This window comes from Nicotiana sylvestris, chromosome 6 (genome assembly GCF_000393655.2).
Source record: "Nicotiana sylvestris chromosome 6, ASM39365v2, whole genome shotgun sequence".
Lineage (NCBI taxonomy): Eukaryota > Viridiplantae > Streptophyta > Magnoliopsida > Solanales > Solanaceae > Nicotiana > Nicotiana sylvestris.
This window is the reverse complement of record NC_091062.1, coordinates 75,941,463-75,954,174: the sequence shown is the minus strand read 5'-3', so window position 1 is coordinate 75,954,174 and position 12,712 is coordinate 75,941,463. Positions and strand designations below refer to the sequence as shown.

Genomic DNA, 12,712 nt, shown 5'->3' with positions numbered 1-12,712 from the left:
CCGATACTCAGCAACAGCGAGGGTTTACTATGAAGATTACTTCTTTGATAGAAGAAGAGCATCTTGAGTTAGTGAGAAAAGACTACAAATTGGGGGAGAAAGTGGTGTTAAAGGCATTTCCCCTGGGTGAGGGTGTCATGGATCGTGCTGATGGATTCTTGAATGTGTACACGTATCCTTTCACACTAGGGCCCCTTGATAGGGTTGTGCTCGACTTCTTCTTAGTGTATCGGGTTACCTTGGCGCAGATTCACCCGTCATTTTGGAAAACAATATTGATGATGAGATTTTTCACGGAGAAAATGGGGTTTGAACTTATGCTCAGTCATCTAGTTAGGTTGTACCGGCCCTTTCACCATCGAGGTCTGCTAACCTTGCGATGTTGATCGACCACGCCCTTCGTTGTTGATAATGAGAAAGATGGAGACCGGGGTGGATGAGTCGTTTTGGCCGATTGCAGACTGCTTACATTATCCCCGTGGAGCTTATGTCATCCCTTGAGGAATGGAATCATACACGTAAGTGGTGCATTTCGTGCCTTCTCAGTTTTGCCTATGGCGAGAACTGGTTTTGTAACCTTGCCCTCCTTTCTTTTTCTGCAGCGGTTTCATGGGCGCCGGGTGACGTTCCTGATTTGCCGGATTGTGTCTGAAAGTTGGCGACCCACTTGACCTGTGATGAGCACAAGTGGCAAGATGTGTCCCGGGGCAGACTTGGAAGCGAAACATCATGGTGAGTGTTGTGTTATACTTTCCCCTCCATTCCTTCATTTGGAGAGGCATTTTCCCTTTATTCATATTAAGCTTGTTGTTGTAGGCATCGGAGAGCCTTTCGAGGCTATGCCACACTCCTCTGGAGAGGGGAAAGGGTTGCCAGCCCATGGGCTAAAGAACGACAACAATAAGCGATAGATGTTTTTTTAGGGAGATGGCGCTCAAAGCAAGGAAAAATGGGACCAGAGCTTCGGAGTGGAAGCATCGTCCGAGCCTGCCGTGTCCGTAGTTCTTGGTTCTGGAAACAGAGTTTCTCCACTGCTATTGCCTTTTTTCCCGTCGACAGTACTTCTGGAGATACTAGAAACCCAGGGTCGCACACAATGAACGACCGTGCTTCGACCGGAGTCGATTCTTTCAGGGCTGAAGGAACTGGATTGGCAAGTGTGTACTTGGCCATCAAGGAAGCCCGGCGGCTTCACTTTGTGGTGAGTTTTCTCACAGGCCTTTCGAGCTTTGTGTTTTCCCTTCCTTATTGGGTTTCTTTTGCACGCCTTTTACAAGCTTAAGTCCGGGCTGCTTCGTCATGAAGCCAGGCTGCGGAAAGCTCTGGATGAGGAGAGATACCTTAGGCTCCTTTGCAATGAAAAGGAGGTCGAGTTGGTATACTTGCGGTATGAGGTGGGCTGGTTGAGAAAAAGACGGAGGCCCTAAAGAGCCTTTGGGATAAAGTTGGTCGGGCCAGGCGTGAGCATGATTAGCTAAAAACTCAAGCGGAGGCTCAGGCTTTAGAGGGGAAGGATGCTCTGGCTAAAGTTCCTTCCTTTGAGGCTCAAGTTCGCGATAACGCTTCGGTTCAAGAAGATATGATTGCGAAGCTCGAGTCCGAGCTTTTGAAAGCCAGGGCTGAGATCGTCGTTGCCCGGGCAGAAGCTGCAATGAGCCAGACTAATGCTGACCAGGAGATGTCGATCTATTCAAAGGATGTTGTCGATGCTCAAGCTGAGCTGAGAAGGATCCTCGACCGCGAAGGGAGGATTGAAGAATGTGCTCGTTGCAAGTCTCGAAGAAAGACCCTCGAGGAGATCTGTGCTAGGGGCTTCTCCTTCTCGAAAGAATTGGTGCTAGCAAGGGTGGACGAGCGTGATGTTCGATTATTTTTGCCCGATGCCAAAGAAAGCGAAGATGAGGACGGCAGGCCGTAGCCCCCAGGGGGAAAATAGATTTTGTCATTTGCATGTAGCACTTTCGTAGCATGTTTGTAGATGGAGATTGCACTTTTTTTGTATATGTGTATGAAAGAAAACCTTGAGTCTTTATTTCTTTCGTATCTTTTTCTGTCTTGAATTTGGCCAGGCGAGCTGGTTTTTGCGTTGGTAGGAATCCTTAGAATCGTGATGTGGCCCCAGGGCTCATTAGACTGGCCCATGGCTCTTACGTACTTTTGCTCTTAGGCATATTTAGGCTACCCGTTTTGGGCTCAGTCCCCGAGTCAGGCATCAACTCGAGCTTATTTGACCTTCGAGTGGCCGAAATTTAGGTTGACGACAGTGGCTCTTAGGCTTTTGGTCGATGTGACATTTTAGCGTATGTGGGATGGCAACAATGACTCTTACACTTTTGGTCGATGCGACCTTTTAGTGTGGGCTGGAGACAATGGCTCTTACGTTTTTGGTTGATGCGACCTTTTAGTGTGGGCTAGAGACAGTGGCTCTTACGCCTTTGGTTGATGCGTCCTTTTAGTGTGGGCTGGCGACAGTGGCTCTTATGCCTTTGTTCGATGCGATCTTTTAGTGTGGGCTGACGACAATGGCTCTTACGCTTTTGGTCGATGCGACCTTTTGGTGTGGGCTGGCGACAGTGGCTCTTACGCCTTTGGTCGATGCGACCTTTTAGTGTATGCGGGCTGGCGATAATGGCTCTTACGCCTTGCTCTTAGGCATACTTAGTTAACTATTTTGGGTTCAGTATCCGAATCGGGATACAACTCAAGCTCATTTGACCCTCAAGTTTTGTATTTTTGTGGGCTAGCGACAATGGCTCTTACGCCTTGGGCCGATGCGGCCTTTTATGTGTATGGCCTTGATGCTCATTAGGCTGGCGACAATGGACTTTACGCTCTTCGTCTATGCGACCTTTTATTGGCTTTATTTTTCCCTCGATAAGGATAAATAGTATTTCCATGACTCTTCGACGACTTAATAAAAAACCTGGATTTTGAGTCATTATATGGCAATGATCGAGCACCTCGGGAGGTTTTGGATAGGAGGTTGAGTATCTTGAAACCAATGTTTAGGAGCTAACATGGTCGAAGCCCTTTTTCCTGTATCGAGGGTAGCCTATTTAACTAGTTCTTTTCAAAGTAGATTCTAAGTAATTGAAGGCATGTGATTTTGTAGCGACGGTCGGGCGTCCCCGAGTCGCGTTAGTTCGGCTGGTACAGCCGTGTGACCGGAGTCACTTGTGTTTGGCTGGAGCCTTTGAGTCCCGAGTGAAGTAGTTTCGGCATCTATATCACGGGTATGCCTTTTTAGGGGTCTTACAAGTTCGATATATAGCCGAAACTTTGGGATCGGGTTTATGCCTTTAGTAAGGTCTTACAAGTTTTACATGCCATTGGGGTCTTATAGTTTTGAATACTTGGTACAAGTATTGTTCATGCCTTGCTTGAGGTCTTACAGATATAGTTGCTGCCTTATGTAGGTCTTACGAGACCGAGTCTGCCCGCTCGGGGTCTTATGGCCTCGATTTTGATAAGTCGATGGAGGTGGCGCTTGACGGCAGTCCTCGAGTCGTCGAGGGTTTCTTGACTCGGAAGCCATTATTTGCAAACTTTGTATTGCCTCGTCGAGAGCTTACGATTTTGGAGATCCCGACCCTGAGGTCGTGTGTTTTTTGAGATTTTAACGCCAGTCCCCGAGTATTTAGGGTACTTTCGGCATTGGAGATGTTTTGCGATTTTCATGTTGCCTTCTATGAGGGCTTATGATTTTGGAGTCCCGACCCACAGGTCATTCAAGTGTTGAATTGTTGACGACAGTCCCCGAGTATTTAGGACGTTTTTGGCATAGAAGTCGTTTTTGCGGAGGTGCTGAGCTTCTTTTGGAGTGCGAGATGCTTTGTTAAAAGATATTCTTCAATTGTTTGGTACAAGTGTACATGTTTTTGCTATCAGGGGCCCGGTTACACGGGCATGGTTCGTTTGACCGTTTGGCCCGGTACATCATTTTTCTATTGGGACCCCATTTGGCATTTATTGACTTTTCCGAGCAGATGTCCTTCCAGGGGATGCCCCCCAGTGTTCGAGGTTGATTGCAAAAGAAGCCTTGAACAGTTGCTGGATCTTGCTAAGGTAGCATATGAGTGTTGCCTCGTTAAAAACCTTGCCGGTAAAACCTTTCTCGGGATGAAACCTGGTCGAAGGAAAATAGTGCAACGAATGATTTAAAACCTTAAGGTCTTTGAGCTGGGTCAGTGCTTTGACTACTTCGGTAGGGCGCCTGCATAAGGGTCAGCATGAAATATGATATAAAATAAAAAGGAGATGGTTATACCTTAGTGGCGATGGCACTTTCAAACCTTGGAGATGGTCTCGCAGCTACTATTTATTCGTCGATTTATCTCTTAGTCCCTCTGTTGGAGGGGACTTTCGCGTTTCGGCTAGTGGCAGCCGTCTCAAAAGATCGTATGGATGACATGTTGCGGCTTGTTGCTTTGTTCTTTTTGGTTGTTTCCCTTTTGTCGAAACTGGTTTTTGGCTTGGTCGCTGAGGAATTCCCGAAGATGGCCATTGTCGAGTAACCGGGCCACTTCCTCCCGGAGTTGCCGACAATCTTCGGTCTTGTGTCCGTGCGTGTTGTAAAACTCGCATACTAAATTATAGTTCCTTTATGAAGGATCCAATTGTACAGGTCTGGGCCATCTGGCGTCTCTAGTTTTGTTGATGGCATACACGATGTCTGACACAACGACATTGAAGTTGTATTCTGATATGCGAGGCACCTCCGTTGGCCCCGCATTCCTTTCGAATCCGGCTCTGTTGATGAGTCCCCGAGGATTCTATCCTCGGTCTATCCTTCGATCGTTGCGAGGTGGGTTGCACCTCGGGGCATTCCTTCTGTCTTTGGTGTATGGTTTATCTTTCTTTGTTTGGCATTGGCTCCTTCGCCATGAGCATGCTTGGGTATACTGAGCTCAAAGAGGCTCCTAGCTAGTCTTCCTCGACCCTGATTTTTGACTGGTATCGGTTATGGACGTCCGACCAAGTCACGGCGGGATATTTAACCAGATTCTCTTTTAGCTGCTTTGAAGCAACTGAGCTTCGTTCGTTCAGACCTTGAGTGAAGGCCTGCACCGCCCAGTCGTCAGAGATCGGTGGTAGTTCCATTCGTTCCGTTTGGAAGTGAGATACGAACTCTCACAGCATTTCGTTCTCCCTCTGCTTGATCTTCAACACGTCATATTTCCTCGTTGCTACTTTTATGGCACTGGCATATGCCTTCATGAAGGAGTCTGCCAGCATGGCAAATGAGTCTATGGTGTTGGGAGCAAGGTTGTAATACCATATCATGGCCCCCTTCGAGAGCATTTCCCTAAACCTTTTCAATAAGACGGACTCGATCTCGTCGTCCTTTATGTCGTTACCCTTCACTGCGCAAGTGTAAGCAGTAACGTGCTCATTGGGGTCTGAGGTCCCGTTGTATTTTGGGAGTTCTAGCATTCTGAACTTCTTTGGAATGGGTTTCGGAGCCGCTTCCTCTAGGAACGGCCTTTGCACGAACTACTTCGAATCCACACCTTTCAGGACTGGGGATGTGTAGACATGTGATTTTTTACCCTCCCCAAGATTTTACACATTTTAGTGTTAAATATTTAGTTTAGGTCTAATATAGTTATTTCAACTAGTTTTGACCCTTTACTTTATTTTGTCACAAAAATAAAAATTACAAATTTTTTTTTATTTAGCTAATCGATATTTTATTTAGTTACTTTTAGTTTATCTATTTTTCATAAAATTAAAAAATATACACAAAAATAGTTTCACTTTTAATATTTAGTCTTATATTAGTTTATTTTATTTAAGAGTCATTTTTACATTTTATAGATACATTGTATTATTTGATCTTTTTAGCTTAAATTCAAACCCAAAAGGCATAATCCAACCCAATTACCCTTAGCCCAAATAACTTTAGTCCATTATCTCATCCTTAACCCTAGACCCCTTCCCATAAATATACACATCCTAGACCTAATAGAGGATAGATCATAATCAGACCCCTCCCTAAAAAAGACGAGCAGCGGCACCTTCCCAAAAACAAAGGGAATTCTCCATTGTTATTGGTCTCTGAACCAAGAGACAAGAGCCAAGCTTTCATTTTCTAAAAATTGAAAGAACGACCTTTCACCCCTTTAAGTGTTGGAGTTTCTCCTTTGGTCGATTTTCGGCGCCACTGCCGTTGCCGGACTTCATCACTGGTAGCCTATTGTAGCTAGTCGTCCTTACCACCCCGTCTCTCTTCTCCTGTCTCTTCATGTTGCTGCATTGACGAAAAAAATAGCAACAGAAAGTTAATTCCATCCAATTTTTCAAAAAATCATTTTGGGATTTCTGGTTATTTGATGTCATGATGTAGGGGTCGTCGTAGAGGTTACCATCATCGGGTTCTGCTCAGTCCAAAGGTTTGCTTTGATTTTCGCTCCGGTAGATCGCAGTCGCCGGATTTGGTTGTACGTCGCATTGACAGAAATTATTATTAAAAAAGAAATTAGCTTTCAAAGGTTCGTTCCTTTACTTAGCTTTATTTGCAAAGTTTGGTTTATTTACTATTCATTACTATATGCAATTAAAGGCATACTTTTAGTAATTTGAGCTTGCTGTTGTGCTGCCATCATTTTTGTGTTAAGATTAAAGTCTTTTTTTTCTTTCTTGTTGATGTTTATCCTTTACTGAATTTAAAATATGGCATCAATTTATTTTTTTTAGTTTTATCTTTTCATTAGCTTAGATCTGTGAAAGCTTGAGTAATCATTAATGTTTCTGGAGACCATTTTTGAAAGTAATAATAATATTTCCTTATATATACATAACTTCAAAGATCTTTGGAATTTACTGTTTGCTTTAATTTAATTATGGAATTTAGTCAGCAAATTAATTTGTGCGTTCTTCCTCTTAGTTAATAAAAATAAGTTTGTTGATGTCTGATGAATGAATGAAGGGATTTGGGCTAAGCTTCACCCAATTAGGCATGTGGACATTTTTTTTTCTTTCTTTCCTTCTTTATTTTGTAAACATATGATCTTGATTTGATTATTACTAGATATATGTTATGAAAGTTAGAATTTAGAAACATTAATAAAGATGATAGTTGCGTTGGTTGGGGTATATATTAGTAATGGAAAATTGATGATTGTTTTGGCTTTTTGATTTAATAAGCCATAATAGTTACGTAGGTTTGGACTTAGATACTACAAAAAATAAGCTGGACTTTATTCTGTATTTACTCTATACAAAAATATTTCAACAATTTCATATCAGTAGCTCATTTTCTTACAATAATCTCAAATTTAGAAAGAAATAACCATGAATATTCGTAGAAAATGCTTTAAGCGCGATTTAATACATCATTGTGATTGTGTACACGTTCGCGTGGCATAATTACGATTTTAAAAATAAAATCAGAGTACGCGTTCGCGCAAATTTGATTAAACGTTCTAAAGCATTATTAATTGTGAACACGTACGCGTGACAGGATTTTTGACACGCCAAATAAATGGGTACACGTACGCGTGACCCGTTTCAAGATAATTTCTTAATTAAAAGAGGCAAATGCACATAAGTTCTAAAATGAGTAATTAGACAATTTGATTAAGCCAAGTATGATCAAAGGTACCCGGGAATGCCTAACACCTTCTTCCGGGATAGCAGAATTTCTTACCCGGATTTCTGTGTTCGTAGACCATAAATAAGAGTCAAACTTCCTCGATTCGGGGTTTTAAACCAGTGACTTGGGACACCATAAATTATTCCAACTAACGACTCTGAATTTGAATAAAAAATCCCGTTTTGATTTTAGTCACTTTAATTGGAAAAACTCCCTTAATACCCATCTCGAGATAGTAAAAGGAGGTGTGACAGCTCTGGCGACTATGCTGGGGACAAGAACCCATAATCTCTGGTTCAGGGTTCAAGAATTCGAGCTCTTTAGTATGATTTTATTTGGCTTTGTTTATTGTTAATATTACTGTATTTTTGCGAACTTAATGTGCTAATTGTTGTTTATTTACCATTTCGATATTGTTTGAATCGTATATAACTGTCTTCTTACGCCACCCCTCTGAGTCTCCTGAAAATGGGGCACACGTTCGCGTGGCCCGCTTTTTCTGTAGAAGTAATACCAAATAAAATGAGGTTGGGCCAGCAACAAGGCCGAGTAGACTTTAGTGCTCCCGGCACGTTGCCCCCTTTTCGGCTCGAGTTGTCCACTCGGGTAAGCCAGGTCAAGAACACAACCCCAAGTTTAAACTTAGAATAACATAACCTCATGCCGGATCCCTAGTCGGAACGTTTGTTTGCATCACGTGCATTTGAATTTGGGGACTCAACACAGGGGTTGGGTCCATCTAGGACAGGTGTACCCGAAAAAATAAAAGACCATCCTGATGCATCCTATGTGTTAAATGTTCCATTTTTCAAGGGTAAAAAAAGGTCATTTAGCGGACCAATGATAGTGGATAGTAAATGAGAAAAAAGAGGGTGAAGTATGAAAATAAACCAAGTAGGGCCCAGTCATATTTTCTTTCAAAACTTTTTTAAGAAAAGACAAAAAATGAAAAATCCAAAAAAAAATTTGCACTTTCCCATCATTTTCCGAAAAAAAAATATTAAAAAAAGAGGAAAAAGAAAATCCAAAAAGAGTTTACATGTTTCATCATTTTTCAAAACAAAGACAAACAAAATATATTCTCTAAATTAGTTATTTTTTTTAATTCTCGCCCGTATCCGATTTTTTCGAACTACGCGAATCTGATTCTGGTCTCTCGGGGAGGGATACGTAGGCAACTCACATAGGGTCCGGTCTTCTTAGTGAGTCTTAGGTTCTTTGCTTCGAGGATCGTAGCCAAATATTGCATCTCTATCCACTTTTGGCTACATTGGCCGTTTTTGCAAAATATGACTATTTTCGCAAAGTGGTTTGTTTAATTGTCTAATGAGTCTTGAATCCACAATTAGGTGTCTCTTTACTTTAAGTCCCATCCTTATCGAATTTGCATGTCTAGCCGCTTTTGGCCATATCGGTCGTTCTTGCAAAATGGGATCATTTTCGCAAAAGTGGTTCAGTGACCCATGTTTTTGAGTTATATGTCCATAACAAGATGCTCTCTCTGTTTAAGGTCCATTGTGTTGAATTTGCATGTTTGCCATTTTTGTCCACATAGACCATTTCTATAAAATTGGTCATTTCTGCAAAGTAATTTTCCATATCTAAGAGGTCACTTTTGTCAAGTTTGCACTTCTAGCCACCTTTTTGCCACATAAGCCCTTTTGCAAAATAGCCTCAATCATGTCCTGCATGTGTCCAGTAGGGAGTGTTATTGTCTCATATAGTGTTCTAAATCTTTAACTCCATTTGGTTTTAGTTTTCTCATAGAGGTGTGGATCTACTCACCGGATTATGAGCATGACAGACATCCGGGGGGCATCTGGTCAGGACTATTGCATCCAGGAGTTGTTTAAGGAGATTTTTTATGTTTTGAGTCTGTTTCTTTTTATGTTGTCTTGTACTTTATAGTCATGTCCAGTAGTAATGATTCTTTTAGTTGGTGTTGGAGTTTGTCGTAGTATAGTTGAGTTGAGTCTCTCGTTATCATATTTCCTGTTTTGTATTCGAAAATAAAAAAAGGTTGTAATGAGTAATCAAAAAAGGTTTTTATTTTTAGTTTAATTTATCCGTTACTTTTTTCGAACTATGCAAAGATCTGATTCATGCGTGATTTTAAATTGGTGACTTGGGACATCATAAATTATCCCAAGTGACGACTCTGAATTTGAATAAAAAATCTTATTTTGATTTTAGTCACTTTAATTGGAAAAACTCCCTTAATACCCATCTCGAGGTAGTAAAAGGAGGTGTAACAGCTCTGGCGACCCTACTGGGGACAAGAACCCAGAATCCTGGTTCATGGTTCAAGAATTCGAGCTTTTTAGTATGATTTTATTTGGCTTTGTTTATTGTTAATATTACTATATTTTTGTGAACCTAATGTGTTAATTGCTGTTTATTTACCATTTCGATATTGTTTGAATTGTATATAACTATCTTCTTACGTCACCCTTTTGAGTCTCCTGAAAATGATGCACATGTTCGCGTGGCCCGCTTTTTCTGTAGAAGACATACCAAATAGAACGAGGCTGGGCCAACAACAAGACCGGGTAGAATTTAGTGCTCCCAGTACGGTGCCCCCTCTTCGGTTCGAGTTGTCCACTCGGATAAGCCAGGTCAAGAACACAACCCCAGGTTTAAAATTAGAATAACATAACCTTATGTCGGATCCCTAATAGGAACGTTTGTTTGCATCACGTGCATTTGACTTTGGGGACTCAACACAGGAGTTGGGTCCGTCTAGGACAGGTGTACCCGAAAAAATAAAAGACCATCCTGATGCATCATATATGCTAAATGTTCCATTCTTCAAGGGTAAAAAAAAGGTCATTTAGCGGACCAATGATGGTGGAGGGTAAATGAGAAAAAAAGAGGGTGAAGTGTGAAAATAAACCAAGTAGGGCCCAGTTATATTTTCTTTCACAACTTTTTTAAGAAAAAGACAAAAAAATGAAAATCCAAAAAACAAATTCGAACTTTCCCATCATTTTCTGAAAAATTAATTTAAGAAAAAAGAGGAAAAAGAAAATTCAAAAAGAGTTTACATGTTTCATCATTTTTCAAAACAAAAAAAATATTTTCTCTAAATTAGTTATTTTTTTTAATTCCCGCCCGTATCCGATTTTTTCGAACTACGCGAACCTGATTCTCGTCTCTCGGGGCGGGATATGTAGGCAACCCACATAGGGTCCGGTCTTCTTAGTGAGTCTTAGGTTCTTGGCTTCAATGGTCGTAGCCAAATCTTGCATCTCTAGCCACTTTTGGCTATATTGGCCTTTTTTGCAAAATATGACTATTTTTGCAAAGTGGTTTGTTTAATTGTCTAAAGAGTCTTGAATCCACAATTAGGTGTTTCTTTACTTTAAGACCCACCCTTATCGAATTTGCATGTCTTGCCGCTTTTGGCCACATCGGTCGTTCTTGCAAAATGGGGTCATTTTCGCAAAAGTGGTTCAGTGACCTATGTTTTAGAGTTCTAAGTCCACAATAAGATGTTCTCTCTATTTAAGGTCCATTGTGTTGAATTTGCATGCTTAGCCATTTTTGTCCACACAAACCATTTCTATAAAATGAGTCATTTTTGCAAAGTAATTTTCCATATCTTAGAGGTCACTTTTGTCGAGTTTGCACTTCTAGCCACCTTTTGTCCACATAAGACGTTTTGCAAAAATAGCATCAATCATGTCATGCATGTGTCCAGTAGGGAGTGTTATAGTCTCACATAGTGTTCTAAATCTTTAACTCCATTTGGTTTTAATTTTCTCATACAGGTGTGGATCTACTCACCGGATTTTGAGCATGGCAGACATCCGGGGGCCATCTGGTCAGGACCGTTGCATTCAAGAGTTGCTTAAGGAGATTTTTTATGTTTTGAGTCTGTTTCTTTTTATGTTGTCTTGTACTTTATAGCCATGTCCAGTAGTAATGATTCTTTTAGTTGGTGTTGGAGTTTGTCGTAGTATAGTTGAGTTGAGTCTCTCGTTATCATATTTCCTGTTTTGTATTCGAAAATAAAAAAAGGTTGTAATGAGTAATCCAAAAAGATTTTTATTTTTAGTTTAATTTATCCGTTACATTCCCGAGCTACACAAAGATCTGATTCATGCGGCGTCATGATACGTAGGCAACCTACATAGGGTTCGATCGAATTATTTTTTTATTAAAAGAAAAAAAAAAGATATGAAATTATGGGATGTGAGAAATGAGAGGAAAGAAAAGAGTGATAATTAGAAAAAAAAAAGAGGAAGGAAAATGAGCAAGCAAGTGCTAGAAAAGAAACGAAAAGAGAATATTGAAGGGAACAAATTGGGATGATTCCAAGTGACCTTGTAACCCTCGAAGTCATTCTAGAACCGTTAATTGTTGCTAGGTGCATTGCACGCAATGTGATATTTTTAGCTGTTAAATATCCTAATGCTAACAGGATGACCCAATTTTGTTCTTTTTGTTATCTTCATTAAGCAGAAGGGTGGTTGGTTTGTGGTTCTTAAGTAACTCATCCATACAACATAAGGTCAAAGAGTAAGGTAGCCATGGCTAGCAAAGGCTTGGACACAGGAGTTATTGATCCGTCTAAGGGAATTGTTGAATCGGAATCTGAGTTGAGAGAAGAGGTCTGAAGGTCCAAAGGACAGATGGCCAAAATATACCAAGCCTGGATTAGTGAGTGCCCTCCACCATCAGTTCTCACTAACTACACAGAAAGCCTTGTCACCACTCTGCCACTGTCACAAGTCCAGGATATTTCCCCACAACCTTTTCACACTCCACCTCCAGAACCACCTCATATCCCGCTCCTTTGACCACTCATGTTTTTGTAGATCATTCACCTGCTATCTTTCCTCGATACTCTAGCGAGACTATGTTCAAAATCCCTGATGCCCAACATTATGCTCCAGAGCCAATTTTCAAGGTCTCGGGTCCATACTCTTATGCTCCTCATTTTGATCTCGGTGAGAATGCAAAGCCTGCTAAGATATTGAAGCAAGATGAGATATCCAGAAAGCTAAAAGGGTTTAAGATGCCAAAGTTTAATTTGTATAATGGGCGTGGAGATCCAATAGCTCATCTGAGGGGTTATTGTAGTGAAATGATAAGTGTTGGCGGGAAAGATAAGTT

At 41.1% G+C, this 12,712-nt stretch overlaps 1 long non-coding RNA gene across 1 annotated transcript; it reads left to right on the top strand.

The window, feature by feature from the left end:
- Positions 1–5,975: 5,975 nt before the first annotated feature.
- Positions 5,976–11,650, top strand: LOC104218520 (uncharacterized). Its single transcript, XR_709023.2, has 2 exons — positions 5,976–6,491; positions 11,365–11,650. It is a non-coding gene; the product is annotated as an uncharacterized lncRNA (long non-coding RNA).
- The last annotated feature ends 1,062 nt before the right edge of the window (positions 11,651–12,712 follow it).